Genomic DNA, 21326 nt, shown 5'->3' with positions numbered 1-21326 from the left:
TTGAGTTTTCATGTCATCTTGTCTAGTAAGGCGCAGTCCCGGAGAGGTGGAATGAGAAAATGAATTCCTCCAAGGATGAAAGGCCAAAATGTAGTTCTCAGTTTGGAAATGGTAAAGACTGGATCATTATCATATTCCTACAAGGTGCTTAGCCTTCTAACACAGCTCACAAAAAGGCTTTTGTGCTGCATGCCATCAGTCCTGCGGATAGCAGGGGGCTACGCCATTAGGTGAGATCATGGCACAGCAGCACAGTTCTTTCTCGAGCTGAAAGCCACTGGGTCCCATTCTTGAACTGCTACAAGAGCAGCAAGAACAGCAGAGCAGGCTGTTTTACATCAGGAAATCATGCAATTCAACAGCCAGTTCATGGAAACCTGTACTGATTATGGATGCTCTTTGTACACCTATCTTAAAAGATGATTTAAGTCTAGTCCTGCACAAACCCCTCCTCATATTTTCTGTCCCCTTCTTCTGGCCATGTTGCAGCAGGCCAAATTCTAGCACCGAGTGATGTTTACGTGTAGCCCACCCTATGAGAGGATTGAGATGGGAGTATCACAAGGTGGTAAAGGGGAGCAGGGCAGCAGTGGAAGGATAAGAAAGGAAAGATGATGTTAAGGAGAGCTCACAGACATTCAGTGTCTTTCCATGCGCTCTGTATATGGGGAAAATAGTGATTTTGGCAGAAGAAACATTTTAAGGGAAAGAGTCAGTTTTTCCCCTTCCCATTCAAAATCGCTGTGCATAAGAAGGGAGGGCAACCCAGTGTGCAGAGAGCCCCTGCTGCCTCCCCAGTGTGGTGGAGGGGCAAACAAAGAGCTAGGTGAAACTCCGCATAGGAAGTGCATCCCAGTGTGCAGCAGAGGAGACTCTGTGGGCAGAGGTACATCGGTATTAGGAGCTGGAGAGAACACACGTTGGCATATTCAATGCGTTGGCTTTTTTGGCAAACGGCTGAGCCTAGGATTAATAAAATGTTCAGATAAAAATCAGAGTTTTATTAAAGTGTGCTCACACAGCGGCAGCGCCCGGCCGCGCTCCTGGAACGTGAGCTGGAAGCCTGCCAGCCTTGCTGAGGAGTGCTGCTTATCATACCTGATAAGAAGGTCCTGCTGCGAGAGAGCGTGAAAGAGAGCGCAGGCAGGCGAGGGGAGGAGGGGAACCTGGCAGCAGCCCTCCTGCTTCTTGGCCCAAGCCTCGCTCCGAGCCCAGTGGCCCACAAGGGTTTGCCCCCTATATAAACCCAGCGCACGTTGGAGGAAAAGCACACAGAGGCTTCCAGGAGAGCAAACAAGGCCAATTGCTCTCGCAGCAGCTCCCCTCTCCTTCCTCCGCTCCCCCCGCTTTTGCCCTGCTCGCAATTCCGCAGCTAGCTCAGCACCGTATTTTAAGCAAGGCTTTTTCTTTACTTTGTCTCTTCTGTGTCGGCTTGCTCCGTGCCAGATCTCAAAGCTAATTAAAAGGGGCATGGACTGGGCTTACATTTTTCCTTCAGTAGTGAGCTCTTGGCAGAGTTTCTGAGCTGCTAGGAATGGGGACTGTGAAAAGCAAGTTGGTACCAGCTAGGGAATGGGAAGCCAAAAACTACCCTAGCTCCTCTGAGCAGGGAAATGAATAAAGCACAACTGCCAGTCCTTCAACAGATAACGCACAGACGTGCAAACACAGTGTCTCTCTCTGTCCTTTCTTACGTACTTTGCTCAAACTTCGTTCCACGCTTAATTCTTTGTGACTTCCATCCCTGTTCGTGCTCTTTGTGTTCGCAGAATACGCCCTTCATCCTCAGCATCTGCACCGTGTTGCACTCCGCTTACTTGTTGCACTCTCCTATGCCCAAGTGTGGAATTCCACACAGCAAGGCCTGCTTTCTGAGAATATTAGGCTCTCCCAGTTTCCTAGCAAAAAAAGTATACAGTGGATTTCAAACCAGTGCTGGGGCATAGCTGGACAAAGTAAATGTTGAGCTTGCTGCATCACAAACCTAATTCTGTAGACTGCGTTTGTCCACTCCTGAAACAAAAGCTGTCACTTGCCAGGTCAGTCACTAGCAATGCGTCACTAAGTAATGATGCTTGATTTTTATTTATTTATTTATTTTTGGGCGAGGGAAAAGCAAGCTATTGTTGGATTAATTAATGCGTTCAGGAAAATCGCAGATGATGGACATGACATTGGTAGGAACATGTTACTTTGCAGTAATCTTCCTGGCCAGCTTCCAGCACTTGTTCTAAATGTGGTGTAGAGAAGAGTAGTAGCCTTTGGATGTCTTATTCAGATCATCCTTTTTGGGATAGTATTTTTCCATTTTTAGAAATGCAAAGCGCTGTTCACCCTTGGTTTGTCTTTAAATTTAAGGCCTGTTGTGTCTCCGATTTCAAAGAGCCTTAAACTAATATGCTTAGTCTTAGTATGAATTAGAAGAGCTACCAGCTTTGTTGAATGCCTCCAGCATGGCATAATGGCCACCTGGCACTAATTAACAATTCCCAACTGTTTCTCCATCTCAGCACTGCATCTTGTGAGTCACCTGCACTGGATTATCTGGGAAGCTGTTCCTTCTGCTTCACTAATTCAAGTATCCCAGTGAGGGGTAGGGCATGGGGAAGACAGTGCGGAAAGCAGAACAGTCTTTGCCTCATCACAGAAGCTGCTTTCAGCTCTTCTGTGTAACCTTAGTAGGGAGTGGGGCTACGGCCTCTGGGATAAATGATGCCAGCGTTATTCTCCTTCCCCTTGTTCTGCACCGTTATAAAAATTCCAGGTGAATTGCCAGCTCTTCTCTCTCCATCCCGTAGCGCTCATGTCGTGTGCGCAGGCAGGGGGAGAGCTGTTAACATATTTGGGATTACCATGTATCCACGCCACTGCTCAGACTGTCCTCAAAGCTGGGCATCTTTCCAGTGCCTCATCTGCCTGCCTCCTGCATCTAACCCCTTACCTCCCGCTCGCTCTCCTCCGCCACCCGCCCCCTAAATGCGTTTGTGCTGACGGGCCCATCTTTCCTCATCCACAGACAGGAGATGTGATTAGAGGGAATCTAATTTGTTTGGAGTGCTCTGGCGACGGAAGGAAATTATTCTGCAGCAATATTTGCAAATGCATTCATCATAGAGTCCCTGGCAATCCGTCAGTGTGAGCTGATGACTTTGTGATCTTCATGAAGGTCTGATTAAAAGCGCTTTCTAATGATCAGTCCAGCTTCCTATTCTGTTCCTCCAGTTGTGCACCTAGAGAAAAGGAAGGAGTGAGGATAGCAGCCAGTCATGTGCCGAGCCATCCTTTCTGTGAATCCAGGAAGGAATTCTCTTGAATCCAGGCTAGACATAAAGACCTGGTTGGATGTCACTGATCTGCTACCACACTCTGCGGTCCTTCACTTCTGTGTCCAACAGCTTCGTATATGCGTTGTGCTTGTTATATTTGAGGCTTCTGCCTTGCCTAGGGTGAGGAGCAGATCTGCATAAGCCCTAGAGCTGGCTCTGTGCCAGGAGCGTGACCTTGGACGCCTTCTCAACTTGGCGGTCTTGCAGACAGCGAAATTACACATACAGCTCTCTGAACACCAGAGCTTGGTACCAATCAAGAAATATGACAGAGGGGGATGAGGATCTCATGAGAGGGAGTGACAGTGTAGGTGGTGTTCTTGTGGTGTAGCAGGCACACACACACACACACACACACACACACACACAAAACCCTGCAGCACAATCCTGAGTGTAGCATAACATCGTATCTTCTCTTGTCCTGTAACCCTTTGCGCTGGTTCACAGACCTCCTCAGCCAGCTGTGTTTGGGATGGCAGTTACAGAAAAGGAGTGAAGCTGGGATAATTCACTAAAAAGACAGACATCCAAGGCCAGATACGTGACAGCAAAGAGAAAGGGACAAGTACGCAACCTGTATGTTGGGCATGCAAGAGCTGATGGATTAGTATGTTCCTCGGAGTTGAGAGGGCGGAATACCAGTGTAGACCCTTTGGCATGGGAGGTCTGAGTGGCAATCTGCTCTCTTCCACCATGATCTGTGATGATCTCCATCTATCTGGCTTGTGAATGTGACTCAGGGTGCCTTTTGTACTAATACCTGCTAGTGTACTGTTAGCATAGCAGTGTCCTGATAGACTCTGCTGCCATACTAATAGAGCATCACCCACAGCATGCCTTTATTGCAAAATTTATTGTATCTTGTGCAAACCCTGTATGGGGTTACCTTGCAGGATGTGCACTGCTAAACCAGTTCAGTTTGCTTCAGCCTGACCTCTAAATGTAGGTACCTTCTGAAGGATTATCTTGCCATGTATTACTTTATTTTGTCAGGTACCTAAGAGAAAGATTGCAGCCCACCATAGGAAAGCGTGTGAATGTCATTCTGCTTAGGTGGCTTTTCTCCTCCCTTGGCAAGGTCACTGAGGCCACACTTTTATGCTTGTATTGTGGACTTCTGTCCTGCCCATAGTTTTTGTTTGTTTGGTGTTGCTTTTTTATTTTTGTTTTGTTTTGTGGTTTTTTTTTTTTTTTGGCTCTTAAGATTATAATGCAGCTAAATAGAAGTATAAATCCTCATTGAGCTCAGCAGGACCAGTTTTGTGTATCAGAGTGGTGCCTCCACTTAGCCTGAATTTTACATGCTCACCTTGGGCCCAAGTAGCTCAGAGTCCCCAGTGTTGGGGGAGCTGTTGAAAATAAATGAGCAAAGACAGTTTGCCCCATTTCCATCTGGGCTAATAGTTTATCAGTGTTGTGTAAACACCGTGCAGGTATGATCTATGTGTTCGTTTCCAGCGGGGTGCTTGTGTGTGCATAGGCATGTGAGATAACTCTGAAGAGCTGTAGATTATTAGTCACCACCCCATGTCATAGAGAATTTAAATTCTGGGGGAGGGCAGCGCGTAACCCATAACTGGGAAGCATTTTCCATTGTGGCTCCGGCATAGCTTCTATTCACATCTAGCCCTGAAAACATCAGAGCTGTCGTTTCTTGAAATGCTATTTTCTTGACCACTGTTGAAGCAGATGCTTGCTTTCCTGGCATGAGTTTGGGGAGATGGCCCTGAAGCACAAAGGAGGACTTCTGAGGTGGGCCCTGTGCACTGCTTGTTTTATCCCTGGTACACTAAGAAGTGGTTGCAGGCTGAGTTGAAAATTTACCTAAAGATGCTGCAGCTGTACCTGGTAGCACTTCCATATTTAAAAGCACATACAGTGCTTACTGGGGGCAGTCGTTCCTCCCCAGATATCATGGCAATTAATTGCCTAGCCCACCGCTGTTCAAGATCCTTTAGACCTTCTTCCTGTTTCAGCTGAGCAGTAGTTGAGCAGTGTGCAGTTAGGGTTGGATGTTGTGGGATTGTATTTTTTGGTTGGTTGGTTTTTATCTTGGGGTGGTGGTAGTTTTTGTTTGTTGTGTTTTTTTTGTTTGTTTTGACACCTGAGGTAGATTCCAGACACATGGACTTCTGTGAAGTTCATGAAGAAGGTGCTAGAAGTGACTCCACTCTTCCTCACCTTCCACAGGGTACAAAATATTTCACATCGACATCAACAGGAAGTCTGTTCTTCTCTTGCCTTGAAGAAGGCAGAAGTACAGAGACCGCTAATCCTGTACCTGGCATCCTCTGACTTCTGTTTCATTTTCCCCCGAGCATTGTGCTACGCTTCCTTCAGGCGTGAGGGCCTAGACTCCAAATTTAGATTTCATGCATAACTGTCTCTAACACTTAATGAAGCTGTCTCTCCTTTCAGCCAGGTTCTGTGTTACGGGCCGGAGGATCATGCTGACTGACGGAAAGGAAATGAGATTTAGAGAGAAGTTGATGCTAAACCAGAGAGAAAGGGTTAGGCACTGCGGTAAACCGGGTGGCCAGTAGCTCTAACCTGTCCTTTTGCTAAACTGCCTATCTGGATGAACAAGCACAAGGTTAAAGGAGCAAATGCCTCTGCGTGTGTGGATCTGCAATGGATCTGTTTGTTTTAAAACGCAAAAAATGAAGGTGTGATGCAAATAGTGATGGCAAAGCTTTCAGCTCGCTTGGACCATTAAGCAACATTGAAGCTCCTGGGGGCACTCCGGTGGGCACTTTCTAATGCTTTAAATGCTTAGCTAAGTTGTTATGCAAGGTATACCCCTGGGAAAGTTCTCTTAACAGAAGTATTAGTGCTTGATTTACTACACGCTGTCTCCACATAGCTTCTGAGGAAAGGGAGCTAAGGGCTGATCAGTTCTCCTCAGTGGAGGGACAAAGGGCTGTTGGGGGAGTGGAAATGTCGGTGACGGGTTTTGGAGCTGCCCTTCGAGATACAACACCTCATGAATCCAAACACTGAGGTACAGTGAACAGGAGAGATGACCTCGAAAGGCATGCTTGACAAGGACGCTTCTAAGTAGGGTGTGAAGCCTGGAGTGACAAAGTAGCATGTAGAGGCAAGGAAAAGTGTATGTATCGAGGAAATTAAATAGTCTAGTAATAACTCAGTAAAAGCCTGTTTTCCACCCACTCAATCCCTTTCTGGCAAATATTTCTAGCCACATTATCATCACTGTATGTATTTAATATAAAGAAGGATTGTGCTGCAGAGCAAACTTTCCAAAGAAGTTTGGAAGTTAGATATTTCCCCAAATCCCGAAACAGGAAACCTGGGCAGAGACATTGATGTTGGTGTAGGCATGGCACTGATGTGAAATGTATTAAGTTGGGGTATGGGCCTTAGCTCTTCACCAGTGAGGTCTTTTGCCTCCCATTATCAAAAATGGATTAGGGCACTGGATTGCAGACTTAGGCAGCCAGCTGGTCTGAGGCAGGGAGGAGAAGGGTACACTCAGTTGGCAGGGTCCCTCGCTGTGCCCCGTTTCGTTTATTTTTGAAAGCATGGTTTTCTAGTCAGCGGATAGGACTGTCAAAATTTTGTGTGCTTAAATAACAACCCTTCATCTGAGAGAAGAATTTTTATTCTCAGCCTTAGAGGGACCCAAGCTGTACGCAGTTACTAGCACTCCCAATAGTTTCTACACCCTCCCTCTCACCTTGATATACACCATGGCAGAAGTGACGTGCGCTCAGAGGTGGTAGGTCCCATTCTTGTCAGCTGGAGAGAGGCTGCAGGTCCCCTTAATTCAAAGCCTTGACACAAGGTTTTCCCCTTTCCCTTAGTCTCCCGACAGCCTACATTTGCCTAGCTAACTGCCCAGGCAGAGAAAGGAATTTGTCTACTTTTTATGTGTAGAAAGTATTATGAGGGAAAAGAAATACAGATATCTTAAAAATGAACTTTTCTGGGAGACAGAATAATGTCAGTTCTGCTGGAAAAAAAGGGGGGATTCCAATGGGAAATCTGAAACAAACATTTTAGTTCAAAAATCAACGTTTTGACTGAAAATATTCCATTTCTGTTTCTCAGCTTAAAAAAAAAAAAAAAGGAGAAACAAAATGATAGCTCAAGTGGAAATGTCACTTTGTCACGTATGCTTTTATTCCATTCCAAAAAAAAAAAAAAGTAGGGATATGACATTTTAAAGCAAAATAGAAGAAAAAATTGTCACTTTGAACCTGTTCCAAACTTTAGTGGGAAAACTGACAGCTTTTTGACAGAAAAGATGATCTCAAAAGATTTTTCAGCTGAAATTTTGTGAAAAATAATGTTGATTTCCCAAACAGTTCCTGGAGAAAGAGGCACTGCAGCTTGGGAATTGGTTGTGGTAGCGAGACTGTTCTACTCTGAAGTATTTTAATATTATATTCTTTTGAAGATGAGCTTTTCTACCACTCTCACAAGGAAAAAGGTAGTGTGTGCCGTTGTATTCTTCTCCTACTAAAATATGCTACATCCCCATATAGGTAACAGGGCTGCTGCTGCCTGTCCACCCATTCCTGGCAGAGGAGGGCAAGGAGGCAAATACCTAGAGAGCATAATTATGCTTTTCCTATGCTAAGGACAGCTCAAGGGTTGAAATCAAGAGCAAATTAATAACTCCTGCTGAAACACAGTCCAAGATTTCTCTCAGAAAGCACCAGTACCTTGATAAGATAACAGTTTGCTAAGAAGACTTGGTGAAATGTTTAGTTTCGGGTAGGCTGGAGTATTTTGTTTTGACTTGCATTTCATAAAGCTGTAGACATGCTGGTTGGAAGGGACCACTGGAGGTTGTGAATTGTGGCCTTCTCTTCAAATACGGCTGCCACCAATACCAGATTGGGTCACCGTGGCTCTGTCTAGCTGAGTCTCAACAAGGTTGCAGGCGCTACAGTCTCCTTGGGTACCTGCTACAGTGCTGCACCACCTTACCCCAAAAAGACGTTTTCCCCCATGGCCAGTCTGAACCTTTGCATTTCAGACAAAGTCCGAGTGGTAACAGCAGAAGCTCTTTGTCCTCGTGAAAGCAAGGCACTTCAGCCTCATTGAAACAAAAAATTCTCGCACCTCCTAAACAAAATGTTTTCTCCAGTATTTTATTTCACAGGAAAGCCTCTCATCTGGGCATGTTTCTTCCCTGGCAAGAACTGTGAACTTGTGAATTTTTTCCTGAATAGAAGGAAAGGTTTTGACAAGCTCTGACAGTATGATGATTTTAGGCATAAGCATAGTGGTACATACCAATCAGAAGCTGGAGGTGGGAGAATTTGTACTAGAAATGAGGCAGAAATTAAAAAGGATTATACCAGCTGGTCTGGCTAGGTTTATGGTAGACAGTCGTTCAGCTGGAGTCTTTTAGTTGAAACTGGGTACCTTTCTAAGAGACGATACACCACAAACAACTTTCTCCACTAAGCGCTGAAATTGGTGAGTTGCTTTCCAGCCCATGTTAATCCTGAAGGTTATATTAGCCCACCTGACCCCTTCTGATTTCAGATGTGGTTCCTGTAGCAATATCAAAAGGCCTTAAGTGGTGATCAGGACAATAATAAGTGATAAGTGCATACAGCAGTCCTTGTCCCCAAGGGTCAGAAATTTGGGATCGAATAAGAGCTAATCTCAGACCTGCTTGTTTCTATATAGCCTGAGACAGGGATGGAGTTAAGGGGGTAAGAACTGGAGAGAAAGAGAAAAAAGAGGAGGAAAGGGTAGAAATAGTGTGTTTGAAAGGTAGTGCTAAAGGCAGGGAGACATGGTGCTGCATGCTTCTGAGGGAATAGGGGAAGGAGACAAGACGGGGCCAAAGCAGGGTGGGAAGGAGTAGAGGGCCTGCAAAGACCCTGTGGGGAGTGATGACAACCAAAGCAAATACCAAAAGTATAGTTGAGTCTTCCCTCTGACCATTATTTCTTTAGCTTGCTTGTGGAATCTGGGATATTTTTTTTCTTACCTCATTCCTTTCCTTTTTTTTTTTTTTTTTTTTGCTTTTCTCTCAACTTTTCTCTTTCTACCGGCAAGCTTCAAAAGCCCAAGGTGGTTTAATGCCAGCTTAAGTGCTTTTGATTCATTGTCTGATGCCAGGTTTGTGAGGGCCAGGGCTGTTTGCTTTGCTGCGGCTGTTTGCTTCCGATGAGCTAGTCCAGCAACCTCTGCATGTTTCTTGTCCTAGTTCTGCATAGGTGGAGTGGATCTCTGCCCTTGCAGGATGAGAGCAAAAATAGACCCTGGGAAAGTGGACAGGGAGCAGAAAAACTAAGGGAAGAGGGGTCAGCAGAAAGACCTGGGGATGACCATGGGTTATGAGTAACGTGCTGGCTCATTGTGGTAGTGGTTAGAGCCACAACTAGTCTGCAGGTGCTGCAGTATTGCTGTAAGGCTCGGTTACGTGGGCTCCCTTATATTCAGTTTTCAACACTGGTGCCTTTGAAATGAGATGGCCACCAGATGGAACTTGAGATCCTGCTGACCTCACGTATTAAAGATATCTTTACTTTCACCAAGCAGGGGAAGCCTGTGACCCAGTGGCTAGCTATGACTGTGTTAAGGCCTTGAAATAAACTTACCGTTTGCACTACCAAGCAAAGAAAAAGATGCCTGCTTGGGCTGAGTGTAGGCCCATCTATTTACCTGACAACCCACTAGAGTTTTCCAGTACCTCCTGCTGAAAAGCCCTTTCTTCTTCCTCCAAAATCTTTTTTTCTGGAGCTGCTTCCAAATCCTTCCCTGCTCCAAATTCCAGCCTGCTGTAGAGTAATCAAATGCAAGGTTTCCTACTTCACGCATCCTGAACTAAGAGCCCACTTCTGAAGTACACTCGGATTCATCTTATCTTGTGGCTTCCTCTTCTAGAAGTAGAAAAGCATGTGTTAAAACAGGCTAGCCAATACGTATTCTTGTATCTGCCATCAGCAAATAGGCCACAAGCATCTGAAAAACTTAATTTGCAATGGGAAGGTTCTGTGTAACTATAGTTAGTCCAAAGCATTTGTGAACAGGCAAGAAAATCAAGTTTTGTTTTTTTTTTTTAACTCCACGAACCAAAGATGTAACAAGCCTAACATTTTTTTTTCTGTTCTTCGTTTCTTCTGCCTGTTAATTTGCTCTTTCTGTGGTTCAAGCCAGCAATGCATTTACTCAGGCTTACAGACTGCAAGTATTTGGGGTGAAGCCACACAAGCCAAATATGTGGTTACCATATCTAACAAACACTTGAAGTGCTGTTTCAGAGGCACCCAGCCTCCTCTGCATACCCACCAGGGTGCACCCAGCATACAAACACCACCCAAACTAAAGAGAGAGTCTGACATACTTGCCTGGGTCATATAATTTTGCTTCTGTAAGCGTGGAGGATTTATCCTTCCTTTTGCTGCTCACCCACATTGTTGTCTTTTAAGGCACCGAAATACATGCGTGGGTGCATGCAAAGGTTTGTGCGTAATAAGATATTAAGCCTGTAGATTGTATGCCCCACTTAGCCTGAGCAGAGACGCAGTTGCCTTGGTCCAGTAGGCGAGAAAAACATGCACTGTAGAGAAATAGCAAGAGCTTACTGCCCTAATCCTAATTGATGCCAAAATGGATGAATGTGTTCCTCAAAAGAAACCCTGTGTATGTGACCTCTCAGGCCAGGAGGATTTGCTGTTTGGCAGAAAGGGCACAACTCTATCAGAGACTGGCGTGTCACCAGGTAGGTCAATGGTGGAGTTTTACTGATGGCTTCAAGTCAGCTCCTCAATGGCAAACCGTACCTTCCTCCCTCTACATCTTTTCCATGATGGCTAGAGCTGGATATACTTGCTAAAATAGTCTCTGTTTCAGTACTTCCCATGTTTGCTATTTCTGCAGCTCCTGAGCCATAATGTTTTAGCTCCTCAGTAACACGACAACAGGCTTGTTGAGCCCCTTCACTGCCACACTAGCAAGCTGAAGGCTTTATCTATAGTAGAGGAATATGATTATTTGGGGGGAGAAATTTAGAAAGAGTGCACTACCTAAAACTGGTTGTGAAGTGACCTTTTTCATAGTGTAAAGATACAAGGTAATATGTCTTTAGCTTCTTCCTGGACCACAGATGAATCAACTGATTTTAAGCATTAGGAGAAAGACCAACTTGAGGTCTGCATTAGCATATGTAAGCCAACCCCAGCCAGAGCTAGACCATTTGCCCTGACTTCCAACAGTCAGTAATGTTGAAAGTAAAAACTACGCTGCAGGCAACATGGGAGCAGTAGCTCCTCTCTGATCCCTAGGTAGTGATGCTTGTTATGTCACTTCTCCAGCATCTTATTTTGCTACTTGCAGAGCAGGAGAAAAAAAAAAAAAGAAAGCTTACCAATTTTCTTAGTGTAGACAAGGCCTAAGGGACCAAGCATTGTTTGGGAAAGGCTGTTCACTGTAGAAGCTGTATCGATTCTTTGGGTAGAGGGATGGAGAAGAGAGAGAGCTTTTCCCTCTGAGAGTGAAATGACAATTGCCAATGAGAAATCCAGCAAATCTTGTTGGAAATCTGAATGTGGGGTGGCAATTCACCCCTGGTTTGCCTCCACTGAGCCCTGTGCATTGTATTAGCATTTAACGTGGTCTGTTGTATGAGAGACACCCCTTCCTGAGTTGGGCAATTGGTGCAGAGAGTACTGTTAGGAGTGGGAGGTCTGCAGAAAAACTGGAGGATCCAGAAAATTCAAAGAAGGGGCACAGATATAGCTCCCTCCAGAATGGGTGTGGGATGGGGGAGAGGCCCAAAAACGGCACCCCCATTTCCCCCTTGCCAAGCGCTCCCTTCTGTGTGGAGCTGAGAGATCTGTTCCCCCATCAGGTAAAACCGAGCAGCCATTGATTGGCAGCCAGATGGAGCAATGAAGGTGGATCAATGTGAATTGGATTTTTTTAACTTTAAATAAAATTTGTATCGGCATGAAGTTAATTAATAGAGAGCTGTCAGAGGGCTCCTTGGCACATCAGTGTGTTAGGAGGCAACAGTACCCTTCGGGGAGGTGGTGGGAGGAGGCTGCAGGAAAAGGGATTCAGCTAGCAGCAAGCTGAAATTAAAAAAGCAGGCCAGTCTTTCTCTTGGCCCTGTTTCAACATATTTTTTTTCATCCTTCCTTCCTTAGAGATTGCTTTGTCTCTACTGATGTGCCATCCCTTTTTTGGCTTTTTGCTGTCATTGTTGCTTGCCATCTGAAATCTTTCCTTCCCCTTGTAATGGAAATGTTGTTCTACCGATTTCATGTGCTGGCACAGCTGTTTCTGGTTTTGCTTACTTACACTCTCTTCCAGGAGGATAGGTGATGAGAAACTGCAGCAGTAATGCCTGAAGGAGGGGGGTGCAGGTGTATTGGTTAGCTTGTCTATCCTGTGACCCTAGGTGGTCTAATCAAGGCCCCCAAAAAGGTCCCTCCTGTGCCTCTAGAGCACCACTGCTCTGGGAGTCTAGGCAGGGGGACAGGGTGGATGGTGGGGTACAGCTTACCTTTCAAAGAGAAATATTGCATCAGAGACTCCTAGGGCTCCCCGTATCGTGGGCTTCAGTGCGTACAGGGCCATGGAATAACCCCGGCATCTCCTGGCAGACCTACATAATGGCCCGAGGTGTATGTATATGAGCACGTTTTGGCTGACCCCCTGAAGCACAGTGGCTTAAAGGGCCTGGTTCCGCCTGCTTTTTAATTAAACTTGCCCAAAGAACAGCAACGTTGGCCCTTCTCTGCGAGGAAGGTGGCTCGTGATGGGGAGCCCCAGGATTACGTAGGCCGTGCCGCAGGCCCGCCCGCCTGCCTCTCGAGGGGCTGGCTCGTTGCATCACTGATCAGTGTCTCTCCGCTGCCGCTGCCTCTGAGCAGGGACATGACGGAAACCGGGAGAATGGAGACCAGATGCAGTTTCCATGGCAACGTCCAAAAAAGAGGGAGAGTGACTGGGGGTGGGGAGAACTTTTTTTTAAAAAAAAAAAAAAAAAAAACCTTACAGAGATTTAGGTTTCGCAAATCAGTGAATGAGCTTTGCCCAGTGCCCGAGGATGCTTTATTCACTCTGTGCTTTCTCCTGCATGAGGAGTAGTGAGCAGGAGACGCTCCCATAGCCTTGTTCCAGCCCCAGCAGTTTCTATTAGGTAGCAGAGATAAAGCAGGGTGCTGGTGCCCATCCAGCACGCTCCTACCTCAGGGCCCGAGCATCCTATACCGTGCAGGAGGAAGCAGGGTGAAAACCTCCCAGTTATTCCAGTCCCTGCCCCTCCCTGTGAAGCGTGCATTAGGAAATGTAGTGGGAGAGGCAGTGATGGGACATCTCAGAGCTCCTCCAGGCCCAGTAGCTTGCAGAGTCAGTCAGATCGGTGCTTAGGGCATGTTCCTGAGCATAGGAGAGCTCCCAGCTGCTCCTGCAGGCTTTGGAGGATCTGAGGGTAGCTGTACTCCCAGCCTTTCCCAGCAGGAGGCACAGGGAAAAATAGTATAATGGAGCTAGCTTTGTGAAAGGCTTTCATCTCCTCAGAAATTCTCCTTTCTGTGATTTCCATGCATGCCCACTTATCCCATTATCTGTGTCAGGAGGAAAACAGAATCATCAGCAGTCGTGATTTGTATCTCTGAAGATTTTCTTCTCTGTGCTTAAGCAAAATCCCCTCTTAACTGCTTCTTGTCCTTGCCTTCGTAGGTTAAAACGTTTCGGTTCATGATTTTTCTTACATTCTTTCCTTACTTCAGAGTTCAATCCTGTTGCTGCCTCTAACTGCTGCTTTTCTTAGGCTCCCAGATATGACCTAACATGGAGCCCAATAATACGGTATACTTAGACCTGGATCAATAAAGGTTTTAGATGCCTAACTCCTTGCACTGCTTTGGTGTTTTACTCTTTCAGATCTTCCCTGTGGAGCTGTAAAATTTCCATTTTACAGAGCGGCACACTCAAGTAGGAGTTTGCTGGTACTAGTAGAGGAAGTTGTGAAAAAGCTGCAAATACCTTTCAGGGGCTATGTCTGTTTTCAGAGCCTTAAGTTGTCTCCCCACATACCATGAGCTAGTAAGCATTATTCTGTACAGATCTCACGGCACCTTCCCCCACCAGTTGTAGCTGTGATCTCTGCCACGGGAACTCAGACTTTTCTGCTCAAGTAGGAGCTTCTAAGGAGGGTGCTGTGTGACATCCAGAGATGATTTCGAACACAAAACCACATTTTTTGCGGCCACAAAACACAGGCCGCACCACATTATGGGGGACTACAAACTGAAGACAGGTTTTACAGCTCAGTCCTGGTCTATAGTGGCTGCTGTTGATGGTGCTAAAAGTCTGCTCTGACTGGGAGTTTGAACCAGCTGCTTGCTCTCTTGTCCTGAGACAGAGTTGGGTCATAGTATTCCCTAAAGCATCAAGCACCATATAACGTAAGTAAAATGTATGTAGCAGTGACTGGACATGGATGTATTTGCTAAGATTAGATTGAAATCCAAGCTGCCTGTAAGTCTGTGGTCTCTAGGTCTGTTCCTACCACCAGCAGGCTTTGCTTATAAAACTAACATAGTCAAGGATAACAGCTAAACACCAGCCTAATGTTGATAGTTCCAACAAGCACCACATCAGAAAGAAAGTTTTCATTTCCTTCTTTCACTTTTTTTCCAAAGCCTTTACCTCCTGTTTAGAATAGACAAGATCCTTATCACTTCTTAGCGGCTGGAGTTACCTACAGCAGAATTGGACTTGCTCGAAGTTGTGCTGTCTACCTGGGGAAGGGTTGCCCCTGTGGCTGGAGGTGTAGTTTGCTAGATGGTGCTACCATGCAATTATGCATTTCTTTTCTAATGAGATCGTTAGGAGTGCAGTGCTTGTTGCTGATTAGAAGTTCCTAGAATAGAACTTGCTATTTTCTCCTAATTACATTATATAACAGTGTAATTCACAAGGATAGTAGTTAAGACAAAGTATATGGATTTAGGAGATTGGTTTCTGGTTCTGTGGGTTGTTTTTTTTTTTCTTTTTCTTTTCTTTTTTTTTTCTGAAGGCGCTACCACAGCCTTTTTGTATGACATTTGGGAAAGTCGCTTAATATTCTCTGCAGCCAAGATCCTCAAAAAGTAAATAGACACGTAGATCATTAAGTATCTAATTATCTTTGAGGATATGGACTTCTGTTCCCTAGATGCCAAATGGGGGGATAACTTCAGAGATGCATGTAAAGCCCTTTTGGATACCACGGTAAATATTAGAAAAGCCAGTAAATAGTAGTGTGTATATTATAAATCTATTTTATTGGAACTGGATCTGTTGCCATACTATTGATTGTCCATGAAAATTGTTAGGCTCTTTATAGTTCAGGAAGAGACAGTTGTAAGTCGCGAACAAGTGATCAACTTGTTGAGCGTGGGGGATGCTGAGCAAAGACTGTGTAAAGCAGGGTGAAGCTGGGATCAAGATTGCACCCTTTTTTCCTTGTATCTGGGAACTTCAGGTTTCCTAGGTAAGCCTATGCATTTTTTTAAAATCTTGGGTCATCATCTGTTATAGCTGGCTTTCGTAATGAAGAACATAAGATAATGGTGAAAGAGACTCTGAAAGACCCAAAGCACAGAGTGTGTGGGTAAAAAGTTAAAATAAGAGAAACTCCATAAGCTGGGAAGCACTGATTTTTGTATACGTTTATATAACCCAGATATTTATATATTTATTTTAAATATATACGTATATAACAATGTTATATTTCTCTCTGTTCATACACTTTCATATGTAGAAAGAATACTGGCCAATCTTCTGACACTAACTTAGGTATTTGTTACAATGGAAAATGTCCCCCGTTAAGATGATAACATCAAGGTCATTGGTTAATTATAAGGCCTTATCAAAAATCTTGTTGAAAGTACTGACTTTCCAATGACATCCAGCTCAACCATGTCCCTCTTAAGAGGAAATTGTAGTAGACAGTCTAAGGCCTTTGGTCAAAACTGTATTGCTTATTTAGGATGTAATACTTTCACAACCAAAGCTGCTGTAACCTTGAACTTCAGGCAAGCTAGTAGAATTTACTTTCACTTGTTCAAAGAGGTAAACAATAAGATTAAGACCAATAGTAAAAGCAGTTCACTAGCAGTTACAGGGCTCAAAAGGAACTCTTTGGGTCATCAAATCCACTCCTCTGGTATTACTGGCAGTCAGGTCGTAATCTTTTTCATAAGTTTTGAGCCCTTGGAGGCATGTTGGCGCAGATTTATAATAATCAGCACTCCCTGCTCTGAAGGGCTTAACACCTAAACCCCCCTGTTGTAAACAGATGGATGACACTAAGAGGGGCCCAGGGGCTAGAGAGGACAGAGGTGATGATAGGTAGGTGTGCTTGCTGTGCCAGTAATTGTGAGATGGAAGAAGTTGTTTGCTACCAACATTATTCATAACCTATATATGGTGTCTCATGTGACAAGTTTCTCAGTATAGGATTTTAGCAGATGAACTTAGGAGGACAACATGGTGGCAATGTGAACTATTGACTTATATGGATAGACAGAGAGTTGTGAAAAATATTTTGGTTTGGGAATGCATCTTGTGTTGTTTTTCCTGAATAAAACTTTGAGACCAAAGTTGCATACTATTGCTTCATTCCCAGACTTTTTTGGTGTAGGACATGTGACGCTATAGCATTGAATCAAACATTTCTGTGTGTGATAGCATTGAATTGAACATTTCTGTGATGTTTTCTTACTTATTTTCTGTCCACTATGGCCTCTTAGCTATCTTAGATCCTAGTCATCAGCATACTGTAATCAGTCCTGCTTCCACAGTGGTTTTGTTTCATTACAAGTGGGTCAGACCCATAAAGTGTGTTTACCTTTCCAGACTGGAGCATGTCCTGGGATATATGTTTACAGGGCTGCCACTACAGCCTGCAAATCCTTGCTGAATACATCTCAGGGCAGCATTTATTCCAGAGCACCTTGATTTCTCTTGCTTCAAGCTTTGACACTCAGGATTCTATTGCTGTGCTGTACCGTCATTTTCCAAGCTCGTTATTCTTTACTGATGAGCATGTAGCATTCCTCATCTTGGCTAGCTTGACCTACTCTCCCTTCCCTTCAAAGCGTACTAAATAATTAAATAAATGGCGGTGACACTTTTACCTAACTATCGTTCTTAAGCATTGAATCACTCACGCATTAATTGAAACTTCCTTTTCCTTCTCTTTTCCCTCCAACCCTCAACAAGATTTTTGCCTTCATTTGCTTTCATGGGTCTTTTTTGCCCTGCCTTTTCTTTCACTTCAGGCTTTCTCAGAGGGCACCTGGAGTTCTTTGGCTATGCAGTTTTGAAATGTGCAATTTGGCAGCAGCACGAGCCTTAGATTGAATTAAATTAACTTGAGGCACTCTGAATTTTTTTTTATTAAATTACTTTTTTCAAAGTTACTACAGAACATTCTACTTATTAATTTTTTATATTATTAAATGAAAGGAAGAAAGGGGGGAAAAAAGACATAAGTTGTGAAAAGTCTGGAGTCAGGACTTATTTAGGTTTTAGGGTTTTGCTCTCTCATACTTTGCTGCAGTTTTATAACAGGTTTCTCCATTTAGAGAGCTTGCGGAGCCTCATGGGTCTACTCCACTTTTGGCATATATTCAATAGCACACTAGTTGAGCACTTTTAAGAACAGCCAAGGCTTATATGAGCATCGCTATTGTCTGTTAAGGATCCCTCAAATTCATGTGCCTGATTGTCATGGAAACTACATATGCAAGTTAGGCAGGTACTTGTATTGCCACAGAGCTCACAGAAACTATGCGATGAGGCAGCCCGTAGCAAGAGGTCAAATACACAATTCCCGAAAAGGACTGAACAAGTAGGGTGAAAGTGTTGGGGAAGGGCTTTTTGGTAGTGATGATGACAGCCAGCCACTACCTGCTCCAGGAAACCCCATGTTGATCATCAGTATCTGGGTAGTGGTGGAGAAAGGTAGGATTTGGTGGTCTCGGGGGTTGTTTTTTTCTCTTCCGCTGCTTTGGACGGCCAGAGGAGATGCGCCTTCCAGTGTTGTTGCAGCTCAGTGCTACTCAGTCTGGTTTTGCTCTTGGGTTCCCTCTGGCCTTCATTATTCCTGAAGGCAATTGGGCTGTAGAGCAGTCTTGCCTTTTCCTTACCACCTTTACAGAGAGGAGCCTAGATCCCATATGTGAGTTGGGTTTTAAAACAAGCATTTGTCATCGCCTTTAACACCCTTCTTAGGGCTGAATATCTAAGGTTTTAGCTCCACAGCGATGGTGTTGGGAGGTCATACTGTTGTGTGCGCGATGGCAACAGCATTCCCAGGTCTGTGCAGGCGGTCTTGTCCTAAATGCAAACGGTCAGTGGCTTTGCCTTGTGGTCAGAGAGAAGGTAGAAGCTGGCTTGACCCAGAAAAAGTGCTGGCAATTGTGTTTCCTGTAGAAGCTGGTAGCACAGAAATAGAATATAATGTTACCGTGATGCAGCAGAGAAAGTGTGGGAGATTCAGCAGCTCAGTATGATTGCAAGTCATCCTGACCCTTTGAAAAGGTGAGGACAGAAGCCTTCCCCAGAGGTGGATGCATCTGTTAGCAGCAGTCACGGACAGGATGGGCCCACTTTTGGCTCCCCTGGGCCATAATCAACCAAGGGTTCCCAGGTAGGGAGCACCCTGCACCAGCACTGTTAGCCCTGGGGGCAAAAATGTGCTGTCGATGCTGCTGGCAGCATCATTGCAGCACTGGGTGCCTTGAACCACCAGTCTGCAGTGGTTCAGGCACTGGTGCAGCCCTGACTGAAGGGGAGAGGTAGTATCCTGCTGAATGAGATGGGAAATACTGGTGGAAAGCTTTCCCCAGAGATGGCTGGAGCTACCAGGAGTCGCTGAGGGGAAAGGCCCTGCTGTGAGCAGCCAAGGAACGTAACTAAAGGAAAGTTAGGGATGAAATAAAGTGACTTTTATTTATTCTTTTCTCCCTTCTTATTTCTTGTTTTGCTCCCTCATGCTGTACCTAGCTTCTTTCTGCTGTTTCCTCATAGGCCTTTTGGAAGCCAACCTCTTTGCTATTGGCTTTCTGACTTGAAAGTTCTAGTCAGCTTAATTCACCACATTTCTTTTCTATTTCTTTCTTTGGAAATGAACGAAAATTTATGAACTTAATAAATATGACTTTCCAGAAATAGGTACATTTAGGTTTTGTCAATCGTGTCTGTCTGTATGAATACCTGATACTGTTTCATGTCAAGAGATGCTGTCTTCCCTAGGGGTTACTAAACCAGAGAAATGTGACCACGGTTGTCTTTAAAGAGAAAATAACAAATGACCTGTTTTAGCTTGTTTTCCTTGGAAGTAGAAGGACATCTGTGCATGTGTGTGTGAGAGAGAAGGAAAGGAGGCTGACTGACTTGAAAACACGTTCCTGCTTTGTTTACTATAATTGATGAGGAACAGTTTGACCTGAAGAATCAATCTTGTGTCTTACTTCTGATAACTCCAAAGGACAGGAGAAACCAGAAAAAAGCCACTGAAGCAGATAGAGGGAATGATAAACAAGGGGCAAGAGTAGGAGGGGAAGGAGAGGAACAAGCATGCAGATTGCCCCATCTCACTCCATTCCTGGAAAGATGCAAAAGTGCAGAACTACTGGATTTCCAAGAACATCGTGTGAGAATTGGCTATTAGATTATATTAAAAACTTCTTTTCAGAAAGCAATTAGGTTTAATTAACTAACACTTCAATGTGTTTCCTTAAAGATTTTAAGTAGTATATGTTTAGTTGTGTGTTGACTTTTGTTTCAAATTTCCTTACTGGTCTTATCGCTGTAGAAAAGAGAAGGAAATCTTGGATATATATTTCTTCCAGTACGGATGCACTTTTGGTGGTATTATTTTGCTGTATCTTTCCATTTTTATCAGTCCAATCCTTTCAAAACTGCCTGCTCAACTATGAAGGTTTTATAAGGAAGAAAACAACATGGTCAGAACTCTGCAGATGCTGGAAAAACCAATATAATCTTGGTATCAGGGACAGCTCCTGCCTTGGGGATAGCGATCCTCCACAGAACTTTATAACCTTCAGGAAAATCCTCAGACATATTTCCCTCTTGTGCTAAGTGTGGACAGTGCAAACGCTATCACCAAGCATGGCACCGCAAGATGCCAGAGCGGAAAACACACAGCACCTGTCCAGTAGCCATCGAGGGGGATTTCAGTAGCTGTCACCAATCCTGCAGAGACAGGCAGGTGGAAACTCAAGCTGAGGGCAAAACAGAGCTCATAGAAGAAAGGTACAAAGTCCTTTATAATGGTCACTACTTCTGTTTTTCAGCATGTAATACCTAAGCAGCCTCTGCTTAGCAATATTACCTTGATTAAATATGTTATATATTTGTGTATATTATTCTTGTTTTGTTTGATGTTGTTCCCTGAAATCCCTTTTGTTACACACTTGCATACACATAGAGCACTTACACAACATCTTATATTGATATCTTCACTAGCTATGAAGTAAGAGAGCTGCCACTATATCATATTGCAACATTCATTCCTCTGTGGGTTCTATGTAGCCCGTACAAGAAACAGTATATTGGGAATGTTTTAGGTGAACTACTTATTTTTGTGTTTTTTTTTTTTTCCTTGCTGTGTCCATGGGTTCAAACAGACTGCAAAATATTCAGTTGCTGCTTCTCTAATAGTGTTTGTTAGATCAGAAGGTAGAGTTACTTTCTTCAAGTGAAGTGAAATAGATTTGCACTGGGGCAAAGATTGATTGAGCAGGGGAAGTTGAGAAACACCAGTGGAATATATTTAAGATGTTTTCAGGGAACAGTAAAGAGACAAAAAAAAAATCTACTTGAAATAAGTAATATTTTGGAACAAGTCCTAGGAAAGATGGGCTCATGGGCAGAGTGCAGGGGAAGCAGTAGTAGTTGTATAATGAAACATGCTTTTTTTAAAAAAAAAAAAACGAAAACAAAAAAAAACCTTTGTCGCTTCAGTATCCCTTCTGGAACATGCTG

General features: G+C 44.2%; 1 protein-coding gene across 1 annotated transcript in view; it reads left to right on the top strand.

Annotated features, from left to right (window-relative positions):
- The window catches only part of LSAMP (limbic system associated membrane protein), a 965491-nt gene that overhangs the window by 39922 nt on the left and 904243 nt on the right, over positions 1-21326 (top strand). The window lies entirely within an intron of this gene.

The sequence above is a fragment of the Anser cygnoides genome, chromosome 1, assembly GCF_040182565.1.
Source record: "Anser cygnoides isolate HZ-2024a breed goose chromosome 1, Taihu_goose_T2T_genome, whole genome shotgun sequence".
In the NCBI taxonomy this organism is placed as follows: Eukaryota; Metazoa; Chordata; class Aves; order Anseriformes; family Anatidae; genus Anser; species Anser cygnoides.
The sequence above is the reverse complement of the archived record's forward strand: the minus strand, read 5'-3'. Positions and strand labels throughout refer to the sequence as shown.